The sequence below is a fragment of the Dasypus novemcinctus genome, chromosome 4 (assembly GCF_030445035.2).
Source record: "Dasypus novemcinctus isolate mDasNov1 chromosome 4, mDasNov1.1.hap2, whole genome shotgun sequence".
NCBI classification, from domain to species: Eukaryota; Metazoa; Chordata; class Mammalia; order Cingulata; family Dasypodidae; genus Dasypus; species Dasypus novemcinctus.
In genome coordinates this window covers 82,987,723-83,012,102 of record NC_080676.1, presented here as the reverse complement: position 1 = coordinate 83,012,102, position 24,380 = coordinate 82,987,723, and the positions used below count along the sequence as shown (strand labels likewise).

At 38.8% G+C, this 24,380-nt stretch overlaps 1 long non-coding RNA gene and 1 pseudogene across 1 annotated transcript in view; one reads left to right on the top strand and one right to left on the bottom strand.

Moving 5' to 3' along the window:
- Positions 1–5,775, bottom strand: part of LOC139438888 (uncharacterized) — a 311,546-nt gene extending 305,771 nt beyond the window's left edge. The window contains exon 1 of the long non-coding RNA XR_011648674.1: positions 5,322–5,775. This is a non-coding gene — a long non-coding RNA (uncharacterized lncRNA). The remainder of the gene's footprint in view (positions 1–5,321) is intronic.
- A 15,663-nt stretch (positions 5,776–21,438) lies between these two features.
- LOC101432579 (elongation factor 1-alpha 1-like) lies at positions 21,439–22,912 on the top strand (annotated as a pseudogene).
- Positions 22,913–24,380: the final 1,468 nt, after the last annotated feature.

Sequence of the window (24,380 nt, the reverse complement as noted above, 5' to 3'; positions counted from 1 at the left end):
GATCCCCTAACATTTCTTCCTTCCTTCAGCAATTCCTCAGTACAGCAAGCTAAAATATTAAGTGAGATTGGCGTAGGCTTATGAAAAAAGGGAAGCAAACAGAGGGTGGTTGGCAACATTCATGTTTCCTTTCAATAGTTTTGTTTTGTTTTGTGTTTGGGCTTAAGCCCTTTGAGCAAAGTGAGAAGGTGGCAGAGGCAGCTTATGCAACCCCATATCAATACTGGTATCACCCCTCAGCATTAAATTAGCACTGGGAGTTCAATATGGCTCTCACCCAAGTCCAGAAACAAAAAGAAAGCATGGATGTAGGGAGAAAGAGATAGCTATGAACACTGGCAAATTCTGTTCAGTCAATGGCAAGCAGCCAGTAACTCCTTTTAATTTAACTCTTTATCTTCTCTGGCCGAAACAAATACTGCATTTGCTTAAAGCTTTTATAAGTTCCAAAGCATGCACAATTGCTATGACAGGGACAATCATCACAATTCAGTAAGTGAGGAAACTCACATGAGATTATGGTCTACATTGTTTTTCAGGAAATTATTTGTGAACTCAAAACCAGCGCCTAGATTTTCTTATGTTTAGATCAGTGATCCTTCCACTTGACCACCTTCCCTACTTAAGGTCCAGGTTAGTACTGTTTCTGTTGGCAGCAAACAAATTTTTAGAGAGTGAAAAATGAGGGAGAATACAATAAAATCATGGATAGTGGCAGGATAATGGTATGATGGGAAGGATTATATAAGGAAAATATTTCTTTATATTTTCATTTCAAATATGTCAGGAAGGATAAAGGGGTATACAGGGAAGAAAATGTACTATGTAGGAAAATATGATAATGTTTAAAATCCAAAGATCTTGTTTATGTGCTAGAAGGCATGTTGGCTTCAGGGTCTGATGGGAATTGAGTAAAATGAGCCAAAGTCTTCTGGGGTCAAGCTGTAGACAGTTACCAAATGAGAGAAGAAAGGAAATCCTAAGGTCTTCTGGTCAAACACTACTTCTGGGTTGTAATGTATCTTTCTAGATTAATAAGCTATGTATACATAACTCCCACTAAAAGATATTTTATACCTTTTTTTTCAGATTTGGTGGTAATTTTAGCTGGGGGTTTGCATTATAAGATGAATCAGCACTGAAAACTGGTAACAAAGTCTGTTGAACCACCTATAAAATCTAGAGAGAATACAATATTCAAGACAAATTAAGGGTGATAGATTTCTTGAAATGTTAGTGTTAATAGTATTTTTAATTAAGTGATGTCAAACATATCCTTAGAAACAAGTTTCTTAGAAAAAGGGAACTGTATTTACCCTGTATCTCAAAAAGAAGGACCTCACTGCGGTTGATACTCATTAAATCATTGCTAGGTACTGACAGTTGTAATGATGGAGATAAACATCAACACTACTTCCTAGTGGAAAACTAGGTCTTATGGAAGGTGCATTCACTCTTTTAAGTTACTTGGGTAAACTGGAAACTTTTTTATTTCCCAATGATTTTGATGATTTTGCTGCTATGCCTAATATTAAAACAGCATGCAAGGTGGTCTGGAAGAAGGCATTTCTTGAAGGGCCTGCATTTTAGTCCTTGTCAGAAGAAGCCTTAAAAAACCTCTGGAGGATTTTCCCCTCCTTTGCATTGGGACCGCTGGAGAAAGGGGTGGAGAGCACCCTGAGCAGTTTAGGCAAAGCTATCAAAAGAAGTTCTTTAAAGAGAGGTTCATGGATGTGGAGTAGAAGGCTCGCATACCCAGACTTTCTGCTGTTCCCTGCCTAAGGAGCTGCTGGGCAACTTCCCTCTCAGGGTTTGGCCATTCTGTCTCTGATACGATTTAACTACACCCTGCTCTTCTCCTGGCCATTGAGCAGCCTAAATTTGGCTGCAGGCAAAAACCCGGGCAACCTTCAAGCCCAGATGAATGAGAGATGGGGGTGGAGTGGGCCAAATGGAGCTCCTCTCTTCAATCCCCAAAGGGCACAAAGCTACTGCCATTCCCAGTGCCAAAAGGAGAGAACAGAGCCAACGTCAGAGGAAAGCAGTGGCTGCTTGCTGGCTCTTAATCTGGAACATGAGAAAGAAGGGATGGATGCCAGATAACAAGGAGACCAGCCAGATCTGAGCCAATAGAGCAGGAACCTCAGACTAAACCAAGCCATGAACGGAAAGTCCTGAGTAGTCTTTTGTATGTTTGCTTGCTTGATTCACTTTACCCTTAAAAATTCCAATTAAACTCTTATCTCTTGGCTTGGTCAAGGTTACACATAAGTGCAATAATAACAATGCGATCATGAACATATAGAAGACTTTCTTCCGGAAAACTCAATGCCCTTTATCAACAGAGTTGTAAACAAAGTACTTTGCAGTTACAAGCATATTTCCGTTAAAACTTAGGAGGGCCACTAACCATGTAAATTTCTCACCATTTCTTCATTGCTCCAAAGTTAGATGTCTCTACCAATGCCACAAGGATGTTGCACGGATGAATATGATCAATATATCAAAATGTTATGAGATATTTGGAGAAAGAGCACAAGAAAAATTATAGGTGCTCTTATTCATATATAAATATACTTGACTAACATATCTTGTATGATCTATTTTTAAACAATAATAATGATACTTATGTCATCACTGAGAAATAGAACGCAGTTATACTGAGAACTTAACAATATATATGTCTGACTTGCCCATGGCCACAAAGTAATGACTTAGACTGCACGACTTCTGTCTCACGGGGCTAGCCCACATTATGCAGTAAATATTCCTCCACCCCAGCCTTGCACAGCCCCAAATTATCACATTAAAATCTTTGAACAAATGGAATATAATTAAAAATGAACACCAAGAACAGCATTCTGTGCATTTATGAACACACATGAGAAACAACAGAAGCAACTGTAGTTCAGCAGGGAGACAGTAGTCAAGGGAGGGGGCTGACTCAAAAGGACCACAGACTCTGACACTGAGGAGGGTGTCTGTATGTTTGTGTAATGGTAAGAGGGTCATGTCGTGAGGCAGCCATTCTTACACCTGTCATGACAATGGCAGAATGAAAGAGTGTGTATGTCAACTGTATGGGAGAGTCCCCCAGATTTCTTCATCTCAACTGGCTACACTGCCTTCTTCTCCCACCACATTACTCAATGCTACTGCTGCCTGGTCTGTGCTATACATTAGAAGACCCCAAAATTTGAGAATTGGGACCATTCCCAAGATTCGCTCAACTTTATTTAATAAACACTTGAGTGCTCCTCTTTTGAAACAACAGTATTCCCCGGGAGGAAAATCTATCTATTTTGCCCAAATGATACCAGATACTCTATTTCCCAGAATTGCCACTAGAATTAACTTTGGTATTACTGAAAAAGACTGTAAGGGCTTTTTTTTTTTTTTTTTAAGTGGAAGATTCTCTGGAATATAATTATCTGGTTTGGTGCTCCATTAGACCTTCTCTATCCTTTACAAGTGCCATCTGCCAGCAGTACAGCCCACTGACCTACCTTCATTCATGTAAACCCATGACTGTGTAATGAATATTCTACAGTTTTATTCAAAGTTAAGAGAAGCATGTATTAGTGACTTCATTCTTAGCATTTTATCTGAACAGCTAAGTTCTTAGAGTTAAATGGAATAGGAAGGAAAGGGATTAACCTCTGCTGCTGGCACAGAACAGTCATGATGCTAATTTCTCAGTATGAAAAAGCTGAATTGCAGCAATATCTGGAACCACAGAGAAAGTCCTGGGAGCTTTAGAGGAAAAACCGTGCGGGAATAAAACAAAAAGCAAAAGCTGTGTTGGGATTCTGTTTTTCATGCAGGCATGTTTAGTAGCCTTGTGTAAGACAAGACCCAATCATTTAGATGGTGCAGGAATGGGCCAGTGAGTTCTGAGATGAAGAAGTTTTTTTAGGACCTGTAACTTGTGATCGGATTGTGGGTGAGGTCCACCTGCTCCCCTACGTGTATTTCAAAATGTAACTTCAGCATAGTATATATTCACTTGCAGTGCCTCAACTAGTAACCAACCAGAAAGTCTATTCTCTTTTCATTTGGCAGGAGAGCTCTCTAGCCACTCAAAATATCCCCCAGCAATGAAAAATGAAACCCACAAATGTAACATTAGCAACCAGCTGTCAGAAGAAAATCAGGAGCAGGATTGCCAGTCTGGTCATACCATCCTGGATGTTCATAAGAAGGACTGGGTATGTGTGAGCATGTATATATACATGACTGTAAATGAAGAGACTCGTGTATGCACTAGTGGGAGAAATGGGAGAGGGTGCAGGTCCTAATGATGGCAGAAATCCCCGAACGTGAAGATAGTAGAACAGTCAATGTTAGAGCAATATAGCACAGGCTGCCTGTGCTAATTGTGCAAGGCTCCTCTCATCAGTGGGAGAGTGTGCCAGAGGTGGATTAAAAGCTAATATATTTTTATGTTAGAAGTACTTCGTAGATTGTAGGTACATTTAACATATATGTGGGGTCTGGATGCCAGCTTGTAAGTGAAGTGCACACACATTCTTAACCTTCATGGATTCATTTCACAATCTCCCCAAAACATAGAACTAAAACCTCTTTAAAGTAAACACCCAGCATTAGCTATTTGGTCCTTCAGGCATGAAACATATTGGCCATTCTGAGCTAGCACAGCTATTAACCCACGAATTCATGCCCCTCCTCTCTCTTTCCCTGTCTCTCTCCCCCTCCACCCCTTTCCCCCTTCTCTTTCTCCCTCTCCCTCTCCCTCTCTCTTCGCGCCCCCCACCCCGCCCCACTCTCCTCCACCCGCATCCCTCCCCATCTCAAGCGGAATCTGCAGGGGTTATTTTCCACAGAGATGCAAGTACCAGGTGCCGAGCGGATACCCAGTCTGCTCCTAAACTTAATGCCAATTCTTTCCTGAAAGAGGAGGAATGCAGTGGTATCAGCACCGGGGACTCGGGGACAGCGAACACCACGGTGGCGCTTGGAGTTTACCGAGAGCGCCACTGCCACCACCACTCGCACCAGCCCACCCCACCCCCAACACACTCACACGCGCGCACACACACACACACACACCAGTCTCTCCACCCGGTTTCCGATGTCCCCACCAACAACACCAGCACTGATACTGCAGCGAGTCCGTCTGCACACTCGTGCACGCCTCAGGACCTAGGCTGGGCACTGAGCCTGGAGGGCAGGGAGAGCACCGCAGGACTTGTAAATAAGCCCGTTCCGTCCATCTTCCGAGCGCTCCTTACTCCATCTACCACCCCAGAGCGCAAAGCGGGGAGCTGGAGGCGCGAGGGGTCAGCGAATCCTCCCCCTACCTTGCAAGGAGAAGAGGGACAGGAAAAAGCCCAGCATCCAGATGCTGTGCAGCCAGTAGGTCCTCATGTCTCCGCCGCGCCGGTTGCTCCCTCGCGCGCCTCGGCCCTCGCCTCTTCCGCTCGTGCTCTCCGTAGTAAAACGCGCCGCTGGTTTCCCTCGGTTTCCCTCTGGGCTTTCCTGGCTCCGGCACCCGGACAGACTGGGTTCCTGCCGCACGACGGCGGGATCCCAGAGCAGCCCTGCTCTCCCGCTCAAGAGCGCGACTAAGGGATCGGGATGGATGCTCGCAGCCTGGGCTTGGTGTAAACACAGCGAGCTCCCCTCTCTAAGCTCGCCCTCTCTCCTTGCTACCCTCCTCTCCCTCACTCCCCTGCAGCTCCAACTAAATGCGACTGTACTTAAACAAGCAGCGCCTTATAGGACCGCGAACCGAGCCGAAAGGGCCCCGCTACTGCCATCTAGTGTCCAGATCCCGGTATCGCCGCGGCCCTGCATTTGCTTGAGAGGTCCAGCCAATGCCGCCAAAGTCCCCTTTGCTCTCAGCAAACACAGGTATAGCTGCTGTCTTCCCAAGTCCTTGACTTGACCTTGCTGTCTCATTGGTCCTAATTATCTCCTTTTCAAGATAATATGCTTAGAATTTACCTTCCTTCTTTGTCAATACCCCTTCCATCTCTCTTTGAAATCTTCATTCTTTCCCCAGTATCTCAGTGGACATGCTCCACTATATGTCGCCATGATTTCCAACACAGAAGTCCAATAGCTGTTAGAGGCTCATCCTACCTGATTTTGCTACATTTTATGGGTCTTACAGCAATTTCTTTCTGCGTGGTTTTAAAGCCACTGAGGCAAAACACTTCTAGTAGTGTTTCTAAAGTTCCCCTCAAGAGGGAATGTCTTCCTGGGTCCTCTGACCTTCTGTATTTATGTTTTCTATTATGTTTTCTTATTCTTCTCCCTAAAATTTAGTTAGGTGGAAATCAAATATGTCTGGGCTGGTCATCCCAAGATGGAGACCTCCACCCCTAACCTCCTACTTAGCCCTCAGATCAGACTTCCCAACTGGGTACAAAATATCTCCAGTTGAATGTTACAAGGTCATCTCTGAGTTGCGCCAGGGGTCAGAGGGGTCCCCTCTAAAGAGCATGGAACAGGAGGCAGAAAATTTGGATTTCAATTCTTTCACTGTGGCCTCTACTCTCTAGGTGCCTTGACCAAGTTGTTTCATCTCTGAATTTTGTACTCTATTCATCTGTGAAACAGAAGAGTAGAATTACATGATGCCTTTGTCTCTATGTCTTTGTAATGTCTAGTCCAGGTTCTTCAACCTTGGGATTACTGGCACATTGAATCAGATAATTAATTGCTGTGGGAGGCTGCCGAGAGCATGGCAGGCTATCTAGCAGCATCCTGGTTTCTATCCCCTAGAGACAGAGGCACCTCCAGTCATGGCAGCCAAAATGTCTCCAGACATTGCCAAATACTCCTTCTGGGGTGAAACCGCCCCCAGTTGAGAACCTCTGATCTACACCTGTTGCAGTTTTCCTTAATTAAGTACTCTCTCTTCCCAATGTCCCCATTTCTGTTAGAAGGATCACCCCGTTCCATATGTTCAAACTTTTAGAAGAAATTCACTCTTTTCTCCAATTTCAGTTGATCAGTTTCACCAAAGTTATGACCCAAATGTCTCCATCTTTACCCAGTTTATTGCTACCATTTTCATAACATATTGAACATCCATTGTGCATTATATTTTTCAAAATACTTTCAATTATCTAATTTGAATCTCATAACAGTGCTGTGGTATATTCAGTGATATTTAGTGTGAAATGGAGCCAGAAAAGTTAAGTGATTTTTCCTATGGCACAAAATAGACTGGTGAGAGTCATATCAGCAGAGCTGGGGTCTCCTAATTCCAGTTCTGATTCCTTACTATCTTCCTAGTGTGGATCTTTATCTTTATACTCCCAGATTTCTACAATAGCCATCTAGCTGGTCTTCTTCCCTTCCCCCATTGTCTGTGCTCTAATCTATACATTACCACCAGGTTAATCCTCCTGAACATTTCTTTAAGACTCTCACCTGCTTTTGAGTTACACTGGCTCCCTGTGGTATTTTGACTACGGATTAGAACCACCTGAGGACTTTGAAAACCTATTGATGCAGGAATGCACCCCAGAACAATTAAGTAAAAATCTCTGGAATAGAGCCCTTGAATCAGTTGTTTTTAAAAGATCACAGGTGATTCTAATCTGCAATAAGCGCTGAGAAAACTGACCTCACAAGATGAATTCAGATTCCTTTTCTAAATCAAAGTCCTCTGAAATCTTTCACCTTACCTTTTACAATTCACAGTCTCTTTGTCTATTCCAATGGAAACTCTCTTTCAGTTTGTCCAGTCTTCTTCTTGGCCCATGTACTTTCTCCTCTTGCTGCTTGTTTGTCTTGTTAAGACTGTATTACTCAAGAATTCAGTTTGCATTGTTGCCAGAGCATGGGCTCTGAAGTTATAACTAGGTGAATTCAGTTGTACCTTGCTTTAAAAAGCTGTGAGACCTTGTATAAGTCTCAGAGGGCTGTTGTATTACTCATGAGGCACTTAATAAATAATATGTGGCATCATTATTTTCTAAGGCTCAGACTAGATTTTTTCAGTGTTAATGTATACATGTTTTCTCAAAATGTAATCTAAGAACTCAGATGCAATATAATCACATGAGATATATGTTAAAAATACAGATTACTGTGTAACACATCAGACATATTAAAAATATTTGGAAGTTGGGTCTAGAAATCTACATTTTGCTATTTCTCTAGGTGATTCTTGTGCTTTCTAATAATTAAGATACGTTATCCAAGAATACAAAGCACTAAAAGTTGTAAGAAAAAGTTAAGCCCTTCTAAACCAGGATTTTTCAACCTTGCAAACATTGGCATTTTGAACTGCATAATTCTGGAGGGCTGTCCTGTGCACTGTAGTATGTTTAGCAGCATCCCAGGCCTCTACCCACTAGATGCTAGTAGCAACAACCCCAAGCTGTGGCAAATAAAATTATCTCCAGACATTGCCAAATGCTACCTTCCTTGACCCCTGCCACATCCCATAGTGAGCCATTGATCCAGCCCAAGCTCCTTTATTGGATAAGGAAAGTCCCAGGGAAGTCATGTGACTTGCTAAATTTACACAGTCTAGTTTGGGTTTTGCCAGAGCTAGACTATAATCCAAGCCAAGCCATGTGTTATATCAGGATTTGTAATCTCCCAACACTATGCTTAGAGTAACTTCCAACAATTCTTTAGAAGTTACTTCAAAATGTTCCTGATGCCTAAATTAGACATTTTGCATACAACACCTACTTACTGTATCAAGGATAATATATTTCTATTGTTTCTGTGTTGCTTAAAAGAATCAATCTCATCTCTAATTTCTATGTCAATATCATCTTTTCCCACTATGATCATAAACACACCTTCCAATTATCGTGTATCCTTTTCAGAGCCTAGCAGAGTGTTAGATACAGGGCAGAAGTTTCTTGAATGTAGCTAGCAATTAAATAATTACTTTTTCACTTGATTTTCATGAACTAGGGCTATATTCATGTATTCTAATATTCTAATATCATTGTCCAAATGTCTTTATCAGAGGTTTCTCCAGTGTAAAATATGCTTGGAGATTTTTTTCACAAATGTTCTTTCCTAGAGGAAAGAAAATACTCCGTTCTATTTCTGCCCAAACCCTTCCCTTTAGTTCAGGGACACTGTTTACAAGATAGTGAAGTGTTTCTCAGATTGACTGAGCAAAGTCATTTGTAGAAATTTCATAAATAGAAGACACTCAGGTCCTACCCCTGATGGTTTTATCTAGGTGTGGATGGGGCCATAGGTCAGTCTGATGCATTACCAGTGTTCAGGAAACCTGAACTTCAAGATTTGGGTTTGTACATGCATATATATGTGTACAAGTGTGTGGTTTTGTCAGTGTTTCCTGAATTAAAAATCTGCCCTCATTCTGCGAAATTCGGATTATGTAACAGAGTATGGATGATGAACAAGTACTTCCTAACATCCTGGCCCAGGACACATCTATCCATACGGACATATTTGTGTAAATAGGTAGAAATGATATAACTCTGCCTCATCACTATGGTTCTTAAAAGCTAATTTTGCTTACAAAGCCACATATAGGTTAAGAAAAATATTAAATCACAGACATCGAAGTCCTTCGTAGATTTTTACCTCAGGGCATTTTATTTTCTTCTCTTCAGCTTCCTTCCACTTCAACAAAACCTCAAAGTTTATAAAACCTGTCAGCTTCCTTTGATAATTCTCAGTGATGGTGTTTTAATTTGTTCTGTGAGCTTCCCTGTGTTACTTTTAAATCACTTGCATTCTATGGAACGATCTATATTGTGTTGGGTCCAGGAATTCCTAGAAGTCCCACCACCCCCATTGGATTCTCTCTCTGAGTAGAATTAAGCAAAAGAAAAGGGGAAAAAAGTGGCAGGTATAGCTGGACTCCTTTAATATTCTATTCCTTTCAGTTAGACCTAGAATTCCCTTATCTGAAAAGAAAGAATCCTCTCCCACTCAAAAGAACACCAGAGCTGCCTGAGCTGTTATTTCTATTTTATTTTAATACACTCCAACTACCTGCCCACCTCCCCCAATGAGTGGGCAGCATATTTAGGCTACATACCTGTGTTGAAACTACTCTTACTATGGATATTCCTTCCAAAATTATAAGGAAAGCCCTAAGAAAAATTGTTTTAAATGTCCACAAAATTAAATCCAGAGAGAAAAGGAATATTAAATGCATGCCATACTAAATCAGCAAAATATCTCTAAATAGAATGCTTTTCAAAGGTCTCTATGAGGTGTTAGCGATCATTAAAAAAAAAAAAAAATCCACCACCTTCCATTGCAAGCACAATTAAGTTTATGTGTGTTGAAGTGTATTTTGTCCAGAAAGCCCTTATATTGCTATACTAAGGTATTGAGCTAAACAATGAACGTTTATTTTATTTTTAAACAGATGGATCACATGTTTATCTTTTCTACATTACAGCTGGCTTTTATCACCCCCCACCCCCCTTAAACTAGAGATGTGCCATTCTGTAGCAGTATAGAAGTAGCATTCATTCCTGCTTATATTATACTCTGAGTACTTGACTTTAGGCATGAGAAGGTGAGATTCGCAGTATCTCTCATAATAGACTTTGCAATGTGGCCTGTAGGTTTCTTTTTCTTTTGGCCATCCCAATGCCTGCCAAAGCAGTTTTCACAGATCCTGAAAATGGCTCCATAATTTATGTGAAATCAGAAAATAAAGAACAAGAATACATATTTTTGTGGGCCTCTGAAATGAAAGAAGTCCAACTCCAGATTGAAAAGCCTAGAGTATGTAATTGTGTTCATCTGATAATAATACCTTACAGTGAGTCATAAAGTTACCCGTATGCATGATCTATTTAATACACAATGGAGACGATTTCAGAAGGTTGGCATTTATCTCCATCCTGGAAGTATATGGCTAAAGAAGGAAAAGCTGGAATTTGATATATCAAGAAATTAAGCAGAGCTTCAAGTAAAAGAACCTCAGGGCTTGAAGGGACCTTAGAGGAGACATTCTGCTATTGAAGAAATATCATGAGCTATAATACCAGACAAATGTGGGGTTTCCCACTTACTGGTTGTGTTATCCTATGTACATAATTTTACTTTTCTGGGTTTCAATTCTTCCACTAGAATTATTGTGAGGATCTGTTGAAATAAGATGTATAAAATTTGCGACATATATCAGACAACATACAGCCACCTCCAATGACACTGCCTACACTCTACATTTCCCTAATTACCTCTACCACCCAATTTAAAAAATACAGAACAAAAATACAAAAGTCAAGCAATATGTCCAAAGTAATACAGCTAATAAAAAGCACAAGAACCCAGCACATGTGATTCCTAACATAGTGCTCTCTCTGTGTGCACAACTCCCTAAAGACAAGGCTTTCCACCAACCCCTTCCATAAAATAACACTTTATCAATTTAGATATTATAATTTTAAAACCATTTACATAATCCTAAAGGAAAAACCAGAAGTTTGAAGTGGAAAAAGACTCGCTAATTTTAATTCAACCTGTGGTATTTCAATCAAGACATTAATTCTTAGCCAATGGAAGCCTTCCTGAGTTGAGAGGATGGCAGGTGTCAAAAAGATGGAAGTATAATATCCCTTTTGAACCAGAAAAACTTGTTTTCCCTTAAAAATATTCCCATTTGCAGCTGAAAAGAAAATAAACTATTCTGACTGAAGAAATTGCTTTTGCCATTAGGATGCAAATGGCCAAGCAAATTTGTTGCCCAATAAATCTTTTTGGGCATTATATAGACATAGTCTTAGAATTTGTAAAGCCTAAACTATAAAAGCAAATAACACAAAAGGAGAAGCTATAAATTTCAAATCTAGATGACACTTTTGTATGTACAATTTGAGAGGTGTGTGTGTGTAAAACACACTTTGTAAAAGGAAATACAGGACCCAGATGGATGTAGAAAAGCTTCTGGGTTCATCCCTCTTGTTCCTCACTGATACGTTGTTACTTTAGCAATGAATGGAGTGTCACAGCAGGCCCTGATGATTTTCCTTGAGCAATATGGCTTAGAAATTCAATTTCTTTATCTTCACTCCCTGTGTTAATTCCAACCCAAGATCAGAGCCTGAGGACAAATCAAAATTGGAGAATAGGTTTTTGGCTATTAAGTGTGTTCCAAAGACCACAAGAGAGGATTTGAAATCAGAAGAGAAAAACACTAGATCTGAAAAGAATCTTGGGAATCATGAAATTTGACCATTGCCTGCATATCACTGATGAGAAAACTGAGGCTCTGAAAGACGAAATAACTATTTTCAAAGAGTTTTCCTTGCTCAAAAAGGGGAAGAGTGAACATCTTTCACCCTTACTACATTTCCACAGATCTCTCATCCTCTAGCCAAATTATTTTCTAATCCTCAACAAATCTTGAGCTTTCCCCTGCTTTTGCTCAAGCCATCCACTTCCCACTGCCATTTATTTTCTCCAAAACTGGTGTCTCCTATGGGAATCCTATCTTACAATCAAGAAGTGCCTTCTTGAGGGCAAGGACCTTGTCTGTTTTATTCACCACTGTGTCCTTGGGACTAAGCTTAGTTCCCCTGTACCTAAAAGGCACTTCTAAAAATATGTGTTAAAGAAATGAGTCTTTTTATCTACACATCTGGATGCGAATACCTGATCTACTTTGTAGGGGTAAAATGATAAATCTTTGACAATAATTGTGTGGATGTACAGCATACCTCCCTTACTCAACTGAAAGCCCCTTGAGGTCAGAGACCATGACACTGAACATAACCACTGAATCACTTTTGTTTCAGCTTTAGGGTTTAAAAGAATTTCTGGGGGTCCCAAATAAGTACGATTTGAATTTAATAAATTTATGGGTAAAGAGTAGAAGCCCTATATCTAGCCATCATAGATTAAGTCAATTTTTTAAAGTCTATTAAAAAGGGTCATTATTTTTCTAAGAAGATACATGTATATTCTACACTTTATTTTACTTAAATCCTACAAATATACATTTATGTACCACTATTTTTATGTAAGCCAAAGTCCTTTTCTTTGAATAGGCCCATTACGATTCTTCCAAAAACCTTAAGTTACCAGTGAAAAATCCAAGTATGTAATTTCTATCATATTTTTACAATTTTTCCCAAGTTTTTTAGTATTTTACGATTGTCCTGTCCCCATCTAATTTCACAACATTTTTTCCCCTAAGCTTTAACAAATATTTCCAAAGCATTCAATGTAGTTTCCATTCACCAACTTCTTTCTTGCTTTCATTACTTATTTGTTTCAAATATAAATTATTTGATGTATATCATTACAATAGTATATAAAACTGGCATAAACATGTTTGGAAAAAATTGCTTAACACTTGACAAACATAATTCAGCTGATGGGAGAAAAAGAGCACAGAGAACTGAGAAGGTTTACTAATCAATGGGCCACATCAAAATAGAGGGAATGGGGGGTGAGTGTTAATTGGTACGTTAGGTAAGTAGAATTGGGTTAGAGATCTTTTACATGAACACAAATTAGTCAAAAAGTAATTGTCACTGTATATCTATAATCTCCAAATATGTAAAGAGTCTAGATATCTCAGAGGAAAGAATGCCTATAACAGCAAAAAGGGAATTGATGTAGAGGCCTTAGGACATATTGCCAAATGTGGCAGTTATGTTTATAAACTAGTCTATTCCTGTCAGTGTGATATCGTTTGATTACATCAAATTCAGTTGAGGGGATTTTGATTAGATTACTTGATAAGATCACTTTTGGGCTTTCAATTGGACTATGTCAGTGAGATGACTCATGTTGAGTCTCTGCTCTTCTATTGAGTCTGATAAAAACAGAAGAGACAGAGACAGACACAGGAAAAGGAAGCCACCATGTTTGATCCTGTCATGTAAGAGAGAGAGGACTAGAGGGTTGCTGAAGCATGAAGCCTCAATATGCTGGGACCACAGAGCAGCTCAAGAGGAGACAAGCTTGGCTTTATGCCTGATAATTTACAGGTGAACTCCTGAAGAACACAGAGCAGCTGAGACTGATATAGGAGGCCCAGAAAGAGACAGGCCCTATGCCTAGCTGCCCTCAGCTGAGCTCAAAAAAACCTGACTCTAATGAGAATATATCTGCAATGGTGCCTTGGTTTGGATTTTTCATGGCCTTTGAACTATAAACTTTTACCCTAAAGAAATCCCCATTATAAAAGCCAACCCATTTCTGGTATTCTGCATTGGCAGCCCGTTGGCAAATTAAAACATCAAACTTGATATTTTCTTAACAAGTAGGTATCTATATTTGCCCATCTATAAAATATACCAAACTTTACTGTTGATTGAAGACATAATGAATTCTTATTAATATAAAATGTCCATAAAAAGCTAGACTATCTTATCCTTTATATAGAATTCATGCATATTCGTTGTATTTTTATTATTTCAAAACTGAAGGAAGGCTATGGGTAATTGAATACACAAGCAGTCATTGATCACATATTTAGATAGATGATAGGTAGATGATGATAAAGATTGATGATAGATAGATGATAGATAGGCAGATATAGGTGATAGAATTGTGACAGATGTATAAGAAATAGAGATAAGTGACACATAGTTAACAGTCTACATAGGGATTCACAATTTAGTAAGAGGAACAAGACTACAGTAAATCAATAACAGTAATGGAAGAAGAGGAAGTAAAGATACCATTATTAAACTTGTTTAGACCAAAAACTATATACTCAAACAAAACCCAGCACATTTTAGGATTCCTAGGCCAGATGCTCTGGTCAGACCACTGTAGTTCTGCATGTAACACAGCTATGACCTCATGAATTATGTGTAATAAACATTTGTATTTTTACTCTTTGGCAAGGACTATCTTGTACACCTTGCTGTCAGGAAGCCAAAATTTCTCTTGGAGCTTTTAGAGTAGGGCAGGCACAGGTGTTGGTATCTGTAATTATATTGAATGCATCAAGTGTGCCACAGTTATCTGTTACTTGCTGGTAGAATGAATATTTTACACATTCATGGATCTTTCCATGTACTAGCTATATACTTTTATGCCACGTGGGCATGTGTGTGGGTGACTGTGTGTGTTTGTGGTCATAGAGAGTGGGAGAATTGCATTACTTTTTGAGAAATCATCATTTATCAAGTTAGACCATCAGTCCAGAACTGCTTTCAAGGTCAAGGACTGCAGAATGTCCAGAAATGAGATTTCTCATGGATGGGCGCCGTAGTCTATCAAGGCCTTAATGAATGTTCTCACACCTGGTCCGGCTCCGATAGAATGAGCAAACTGGATTCAGAGCCCTATTTCCCTGTTACCTGGTGACAGTCACAGCCCACACCAATTGTGGCTTCTGACCTTTGCATACATGACTTTTTCTTCCAAATTTTGTTTTGGTGTACATTTCACTAAATTTCTCCCTTCTCCATTACCCCACCCTCCTATTCTTCACAATTCCCTGTTGAATAGCACTTTTTTCCTATCATTCACTGTTTCCTGTCTGTAGTATGTATGGGAGTGGGATCTCTACATACTTGAACCCGATTTCATTTTACTCATGCATGTGATAAAGAATGGGGCAATTCCTCCTTTGCTCTCCTTTGATATAGTAGGATACCAGTTATGAAAGTATGATGAAAGTAAGATTCTTTATCTTTTTAACAATTTTTATTCCCCATTCATTTACTTATTACATTCCTGTTAACTGTTTTGCAGCTGTTTTCTAAAGTTAGAAAATGGCAAAAATGGCATTTTAGAAAATATTGACACGTAATAGCTGTGTGACAGAGTCATTAACCTACTCCAATATCTTTTCCTCTATCCCTATCACTTCCTTTCTCTTCTAGATCAATCATTCAAGGCCTAGCTAATATCCACGAAAAATAATCCTTACCACTAGCTACACATATGTTAACCTATCCTTCCTGCCCGTTCATACGGTCTGCAACATTCATTTGTCTCATAATCATATATTACATCAGAACATCATATTTGTTTTAACGTATTCTTAACATTTTTCATTTTTGGTATTTGAGTAGTATCCCTCACGTTCTCAGTCTGATTTATTGTAACTGTAATAAAATAGACAAGTGGGCAATTCACACTTTGCTCCCACTCCTTTTCTGTGACTTTTCATGTAGTTACCTTTTCTTCCCATCAGATCAAAAGCCCCATGATAGGCAAAAACTAGGCATTTCATATGTAATAATCCTATGTCATTTGGCATAGTTGTTACTTCAGTAAGGTGTTTATGGAATGAGGAAACAATGACTGGGGGACCTCTAGTGCATGAAATCCAAAAGGACAGATAATAGAGATAGGAAGTGTGGTAAATTGAATTATGTACCTCTTGAGACTTTTTGAAGATGCTATTTTTAGTTAAGTTGTAGCCTAAATGAATCACGATGGGCCTTAATCCATTTTACTGGAGACATTATAAAGAGATGTCATAGAAAGCCACAAAACAACAAGAAGCCAGAAGTCAGAAGAAACCTGAAGAGCAGACACAAGGTGAGAGTGAGCTTGCCATGTGATGGTAGGCAGGGGTGCAAACCAAAGAAGCCCAAGAATTGTGGCAAGCCAACACCAGGAGGCTACAGACTTTGGGACGAAAGCATCACCTTGCTGACATCATTTTTTTTTTAATATACTTTAAAAAAAGATACTTAGATTACACAAATATTATATAAAAATATATAGGGGATTCCCATATGCCCCACTCACTACCCTTTTCACATTTCCCAAACTAGCAACATCTTTCATTAGTGTGGTACATTTGTTAAAATTGACGAACACATATTGAAGTATTGCCACTAAGCATAGATTATAGTTTACATTGTAGTTTAGACTCTCACCCACATAATTTTGTAAGTTAAGGCAAGATACATATAATGGCCTGTATCTGTTATTGCAGTGTCATTCAGAACAATTGCCAAGTCCTGAAAATGTTTCCACATTATACCTGGTTTTCCCTCTCCTCCCCTCAGAACCTCCAGTGGTCACTGCCACACTTACACACATTGCAGCAGGATCTCATTGACTACCAACGTAAATATTGCCTCAAATAGTAGGGCTCCTGAGGGTTCTGGAGACATCTGGACACTATAGGTAGGGCAGACAGCTCAGGAGTTTGGTCCCCTGCCAGTGGGCCCAACTTTAGAATTTATGCTCCCCCGTGTGACAAACTGGACTCAGTTGTGGTTTCCCTATATACGGCTCTTCTGCCCCTTCTATTTGAACCTGTAGTTAGTACTACAGTTGATAGGTATATGTCCAAAAGACTTTAATCTCTGGGCTGTCCATGTACCAGCTGGGCCCTGAATCTCAACAGAGTTGCAACACCTACTCTCCAGCTCATTGGACTCACCCAGGACAACTAACAAGGAGATGATAATTGACAATGGCCATCAAGGAACAGAGAGAGTCTGCAACTGCAAGCAAGGTAGTCCCAGCCATCTTCCTCATGGGATCTAAGCCCCCCTCTCAATTAGAGGTGGAATGGGCATCACCATCCCAGAATTCTCAGGAATGGGGAATGAACAATAGACTAGAGTAGACTTACTGGTATTCTACTATAACTTATTGTGATTCTAGCAATGTAAGAACTTGCTGACATCTTGATTTTAGACTTCTAGCTTCCAAACCTGTGATATAATAAATGTTTGTCATTTAAGCTAACCTGTTGTGTGGTATTTGTCAAAGAGGCCTGGCGAACTAAGATAAAGTATTTTATAGACCAAGTTCCTTTATGGAATTAGATATATCCATCTGCCAATCTCACAGAGCCAGGTAAGAAACAAATGAGTTATCTGTTAACTATAAAAAAATTTAATGACTTCTTTATTTCCAAATATTCCTTTTATTATCACTCACTTCTATTGTTTAAAAAATTCCCCTATCAAGTAAACTGCACTAATTTATTTAATAACCTATTTTCTTACCTTTATTAATCAGATAAATATATCCCACCATGCAGTAAAATAATCAAAGCTAAAATATCATGTCTTCTTTTCATTTTAAAAATGTTATTGAAGTACATCATGCATACATGAACATACATAAACTTAAGGGTATAGTAAAATTTATGACATAAAAAACAAACATGCATGTCGTACAGGACTCCCATACATCACCCCACCACGAATACCTTGCATTGTTGTGGAACATCTGTTACAGATGATGAAAAAGCACCATCAAAATATTACTATTAACGTATGTTGTAATTTTCCTATGTGTCACCATATTTTTTAACATTTTGCAATAGAAAAACATTCTAATGTTTATGCTATTAACCAAAATCTTCATCCACCACAGAAATCACTATGTTATACAGTTCCTAGATTATCCTCTCACTTTCTTTCTGTTGATACTTTACATCCCTAGACTATCCCTTTCAGCTACAATCACTTTTCTAAATCAGCAGTTGTAGTTATACTCACCATAATGTGTTACCACTAGTTCTATTCTTTTCCACACCTTTGCAATAAATCTTATTAAACATTCTACATACATTAAGCATCTCGACTGACATTTTGCCTCCTAGTAATTCTCAACTGACATTTTTCCTCCTAGTAATCTGTACTTGAGTTTATCTCCATGAGCTTACTCATGGTATTTAGTTCATATTAGTGAAACCATATAATATTTGTCCTTTTGTGTCTGAATCTTTATTACCTATTTTAATATGTTGTAAAGAATTCATCATTACTAAGTTCATGAGTTCCAGATGGATCTAGGATCTTAGATTGGGAATCCATGCTCTATAAAAATTTAAGTTATTCTTTTATTATTTACTATTTCAGCATTAATAACATTAAACTAAATTGTCTACTCAATAGTCAAGTTTTTAGCCACCTTCCAGGTCTCATTGGTTTTGAATTTCCCTTTTCTGGGGCATTTAATTTATAACAAAAGGTGCTAGATGCATGACTATGGAAGCAAAAAAGAAACATAAATGTCCAATCTTATTTTGCTTGCCTGTAATGTGTTGTTGAGAGGTCATCTCTCTTGCTCTCCATTGCAAAATTGCAAACTGATTGTGAGATGGTCATCATTGAATTGCTATGAGACTGACACATAAGAAAAGCATCTAAAACAATAATAACATTTTAAAAACTATTCCACAACTGTTACATATCACCCAGAATCTTAAACTAGACCTATTTTTATATTTCATGAAGAATCACCAACACGTGTTTGTTGACTAAGGTTTAGGGAACGGTGACCAGTGCCTATATAAATCTTGCTTCAAATCCAGAGTCTGATAATTTGTGTTTTTGACAGAAATCAGTTCTGGGGTGATAAATACTTGAATGTGAGCCAATTAAAATATTTTTTTAAATACTGAGGTGAAATTGAAGAGAATTACATTAATAATTGAGAAAAATTTCCCTTAGAATGGGAAAACACTTTCTTTTTCAAAAAAAACTATAGCTGTTATGCTAGATTAAAGCTTTCTTTCAATAATCCATGCACATATCGTAAGCAAACTTGGCATAACAGTACCTAACATCATTGTAAGCCTACCCACTTTCACATTGATAGCCCTCAGGCTTGAGCCTTCTGAGGGGACCTTGGCAAAAGAAAAGCAGCTAGACCTAATTATGAGCAAATACGAATGAAATGGCTTTTCAGGGGAAGAAAAGAAAAATGATAACTTGGCCCCCAAGCTGATGACATTAAATACTCAAATTTTGATGTCTAATCTACTCCAACAATTTCAGAAAACAAGGAACATTGTTTATGTAGGTCTTCATTTTGGAGCTATAATACTCAAATAAATAAATGCAGAATAGACAAGTAACTTGAGTTGAAAGTTAGCATTTTAAAGCAGTTTTACATTTTAGACATGACTGGTTAGAGTCTTGCTCTCAAGGTCATTCAAGCATTACAAGAGAGAAAGACAAGATGGAAATTATTATAGTGTTTGTTAATGCTGTATCTCTTTCTGTCTCATTCATTTTCTAGTGTTTATGTATACCTGTGTCAAGGATAAAGGTCAGAATGATATTTGTATGGTTGTGTAAAGATAAGATATTCAAACACATCTCACTCCCACTTAATAAAAAATACCTTCATAGGAATTCAAGGATAGTTTTGAAGGAGAGAAGAAAAATTATTTCATTGAATCATTCTGATAGCTGAAGTAGACTACTTAGCCATCTGTTCTCATCTGAAGGTATCAGATTTAGTTGGCAGAAGTGGCTGCAATTGTTAATATAAGTGCACTAGAGAGGCATGCTACTATGGAAACAATATCCTTGAGTTTACTTTATACCTTGTAGAGGTCTTGACACCAGAGTGACTGCCTATAGCAAAGAATTATACAAGGCTGTCCAGTAACATTTAGTTTCTACAAAGTGAAGTCACTAATTGCTGGGGAAGATTTTCTGGTATACACTGATGTGAAAAGGAACTTATTGTGCAGGTAAATGCATCCAAGTAAGGATATACTTTATTGCAGAAAGGATTCTTGTGAAATATGTATTCCAGTCACTTGCCTTCTTCCCAGAAATAAATGATGAGTAGATCAAAAAGCAAGCTAATCTATTATATTTTTTGAAATTCATTTAGGATTGACTCTATTAAAAAATTACATAATGTGTTACTTCACATTGGAGGCAAGGAAATTTAACATGAACACCATTAAGCTCAAGGCTAAGTTTGAGAGAGACATCGAAATTTCACTGTAGGTTCCCTGACTTCTAAACATAAAAACTGGATTGTTACAGAAAGTATTTCAGCTATTCTTCATTATAAAATAAGGGAGAGAAAGACACAAACATAAATGCACTCATACACAGAAAGGGAGGGAGGAAGAGTGAGAGAAGAAGAGAGAGAGAAAAAATAAGGGAGAGACAGACACAAACATAAACACACACATACACCAAAAGGGAGGGAGGGAAAGCGAGAGAAGGGGAGAGAAAGAGAAATTATCAGTAACTTTCTCACCCTTTTGGGGGGGGAATTTTGTTTAAAATATATTTTAAAAGAATTACAGGTTTAATAAAAATAAAACTGGAAAATACTGAAAAACAGAAAGAATGAAAAGGATTATCCATCCTCTAGACCCACCCCTAAGACATAACATACATTGTATTTACCCTTTAAATATGTTTAAGGTCTAACGTTTTACATACTGAAGATTTGACTTGCCCTTAATTCAACCTAGAAGAAAACATGTAGTCAAAAAGGAGCACTGAGTCCAGATGCAATTAATTTAAATTGGCCACATCTTTATGGACAATACCTTATTAGATTCAGTTCATGTACCAAGAGATTGTCACAATAGAAGGAATCCCAGAGATTGGCAATTCCAACTCCTTCACTTTATAAGTGAGGAAACTGATGTGCAAAGGAGAAAACCACCACCATTTCCAAAATGGCCCCAAACCACCGATTTATTCTGCTTTCTTTGTGCACTTAAAAAAAATTCCTTTTTGCAACAGGTTTGATGCAAGTACACAGGTGTCATGAAAACCACCACTAAATTAAACCAAAATGGGAAAGGAAAGGACTTGTATCAACATTGTTGTCATTGGGCACATAGATTGAGGCAATTATATCATTACTGGTCATCTGATCTTCAAATGTGGTAAAATTGACAAAGAAACCATCTAGAACAATTGAGAAGGAGGCTGCTGAGATGGGAAAGTGCTTCTTCAAGTAAGTATGCCTGGGTCTTAGAGAAACTAAACACCAAATGTGAGCATGGTATTAATATTGATATCTCTCTATGGAAATATAAGATCAGAAAACATTACGTGACCATCATTAATGCCCTTGGGACACAGAGATTTTTATCAAGATCTTGATTACAGGCTCATCTTAGGCTGACTGGGGTGTCCTGATTGTTGCTGCTGGTGTTGATAAATTTGAAGCTGACATCTTCAAGGTGGGCAGACTCGTGAGCATGCCCTTCTGGCTTATTCACTGGGTGTGAAACAGCCAGAAGTTGGAATTAAAATGGATTCCAATGAGCCAGAAGACACATGAAGAAATCCTTAGGGAATTTAAAAAAAAAAATTGGCTACAATCCTGACACAGAAGTATTTGTACCTATTTCTGGTTGGAATAATGACGACACGCTAAAACCAATGCTAACATGCCTTGGATCAAGGAATGGAAAGTCAACCATAAGTTGGACAATAGCAGTGGAACACTGCCTGAAACTCTGGATTGCTTCTTGCCACTAATTCGCCCAAATGACAAGGCTGTGCATCTGCTCCTCCAAGGGCATCTACAAAATTGGTAGTAGTGGTACTGTTCCCCTGAGCTAAGTGAAGATGGGTGTTATCAAAACAGCCATGATAGGGGGTGGGGGGCATATGGGGACCTCACAGTTTTTTAATGTAATATTAAAAAAATAAATAAAGACAAAAGAAAAAAAAAAGTAAAAAAAAAAAACAACCAAAAACAGCCATGATAGTCACTATTGCTTCAGTCAAATCTTACAACTGAGTATGCTGAAATCCACTTTGAAGCTCTGAGTGAAGATCTTCCTGGGGACAATGTGGACTTCAATGTCAAAAAGCCATCTGTAAAAGATGCTCATTGTAGCAATGTAGCTGGTGACAGCAAAAATGACCTAACAACTGAAGGAGCTGATTTCATTGCTCAGGTGATTATCCTGAACTATCCAGACCCAATCAGTGCTGGCTATTCACCTCTACTAGACTGTCACAAAGCTTACATTGTTTGCAATTTTGCTGAGCTGAAGAAGATTGATCACTGCTCTAGTAAAATGCTAGAAGACGGCTCCAAGTTCTTGAAATCTTGTGAGGCTGCCATTGCTGGTACATTCCTGGCAAGCATGTCTGTGTTGAGACTTCTCTGTCTGTCCTCCTCTGGCCATTGTGCTGTTAGTGATATGAGACAGACAATAGCTGTGGGTGTCCTCAACGCAGTGGACAAGAAGTCTGCTGGGGCCAGCAAGGTCACCACATTTGCCTAGACAGCCCAGAAGGCTAAATGAATATTAGCCATAATTCCTCCCACCCCAGTCTTAATCAGTTATGGATGAAAGGTCCCAGATCTGTTTTTCTGAATTGGCCATTTTGATTTGATAGTAAAAGACTGGTCATAGAATTGTGAGACTCAACAAAACAAAATTTAATGGGAAAACACTTTCAAATTATTGTGATAGATATGAATACCTTATATGAGGTTTTTCTTTTTCCTAGTTATGTAGATTGAGTTATTGTGCCCCAGAAAAACAAAATATGTTTTCAATCTTAATCCTATTCCTGTGGGTGTGAACCTAAAGTAAATAGGACAATTTGAAGATGCTATTTTTAGTTAAGGTATGGCCATGGAATCAGGGTGGGTCTTAATCTATTACTGGAGACTTATAAAGAGACTGCCACAGGGAGGAACCAGAGGCAGGAAGTTCGTAGGAACCTGAAAGAGAAAGGAGAGAACATCAGCATGAGACTGGAAAGCCAAGGAACCCAAGGGTTGCTGGCCAGCCAGATGTTGCAACCCCAGGAGGAAGCAAGCCTTCTAGCCTCTGAAATTATGAGCCAATAATTTCTTGCTATTAAGCCAACCTATTTTGTGGTACTTCCCTTAGCAATTTGGTGAACTAGGACACATGTTTCTATTAGTCTGTTTCCCTTCTCACAAGAAAGGAAGTGTAACAATGGCATTGTGTCTACCCTACTGCTATTCTGATTAGATAGAAATATCCAGCTCTTCTCTTTGGTTTCACCCATGTCGTGAAGCAGTGATCTCCTTCATGCTCTTTCTTCACAAAGGGGCCAAACCCAGGTTAGAGGGAAGAATTGCACGTGTCCAGGACTGCTGAATAGTAGGCTGTCAATGGTAGGAGCATTGAGAACATGCCAGAAGACATCTTAAACATTAAGTCTCTACAATTCCACTCCTGACTCAACACAAAAGATTGTCCTTTTTCCCATCGTCCATGTTGAGTTCTCATTCCTTCCATCAGCCCTTCTCCCTTTCAATTTACAACTACTTCCTCTTCTTTTCCTCAATACAAAATCTGTCTTACCAGGTATCTGGGAGATGAAAGTCCAGTCTTGAAATCTCTAAGAACTTCGTCTTGCAGTTCTTTGCTTTAACTTTGGTGTAGGCTGAGAGAGAGAAAATGGCATCTGATTGTTAGAGAAAAAGAAAAGGGGTAAATACACAGAGAAGCAAATTAGTCTCTGCTATGTAAACTAGACACAGGGCTCTTTCCAACTAAAGTGTATAGATTGCTAGAGCTGGAAAAAACTTTCTGTAGAATGTGGAACAATTTCGTTTACAGATGAGGAAACTGAAGGACAGAAAAATTAATGTTTGCATTTGTACATGATCTCCTAGGAAGGTGATTTTGGATTCAAGACAAGAATCCAGGTTAGCAGTATTTCAAAACCGTATCTCACTTCATCTAAGGTTCTGACAACCTTAGTGGCATGCAAGTGTCAACATTGCTTGCA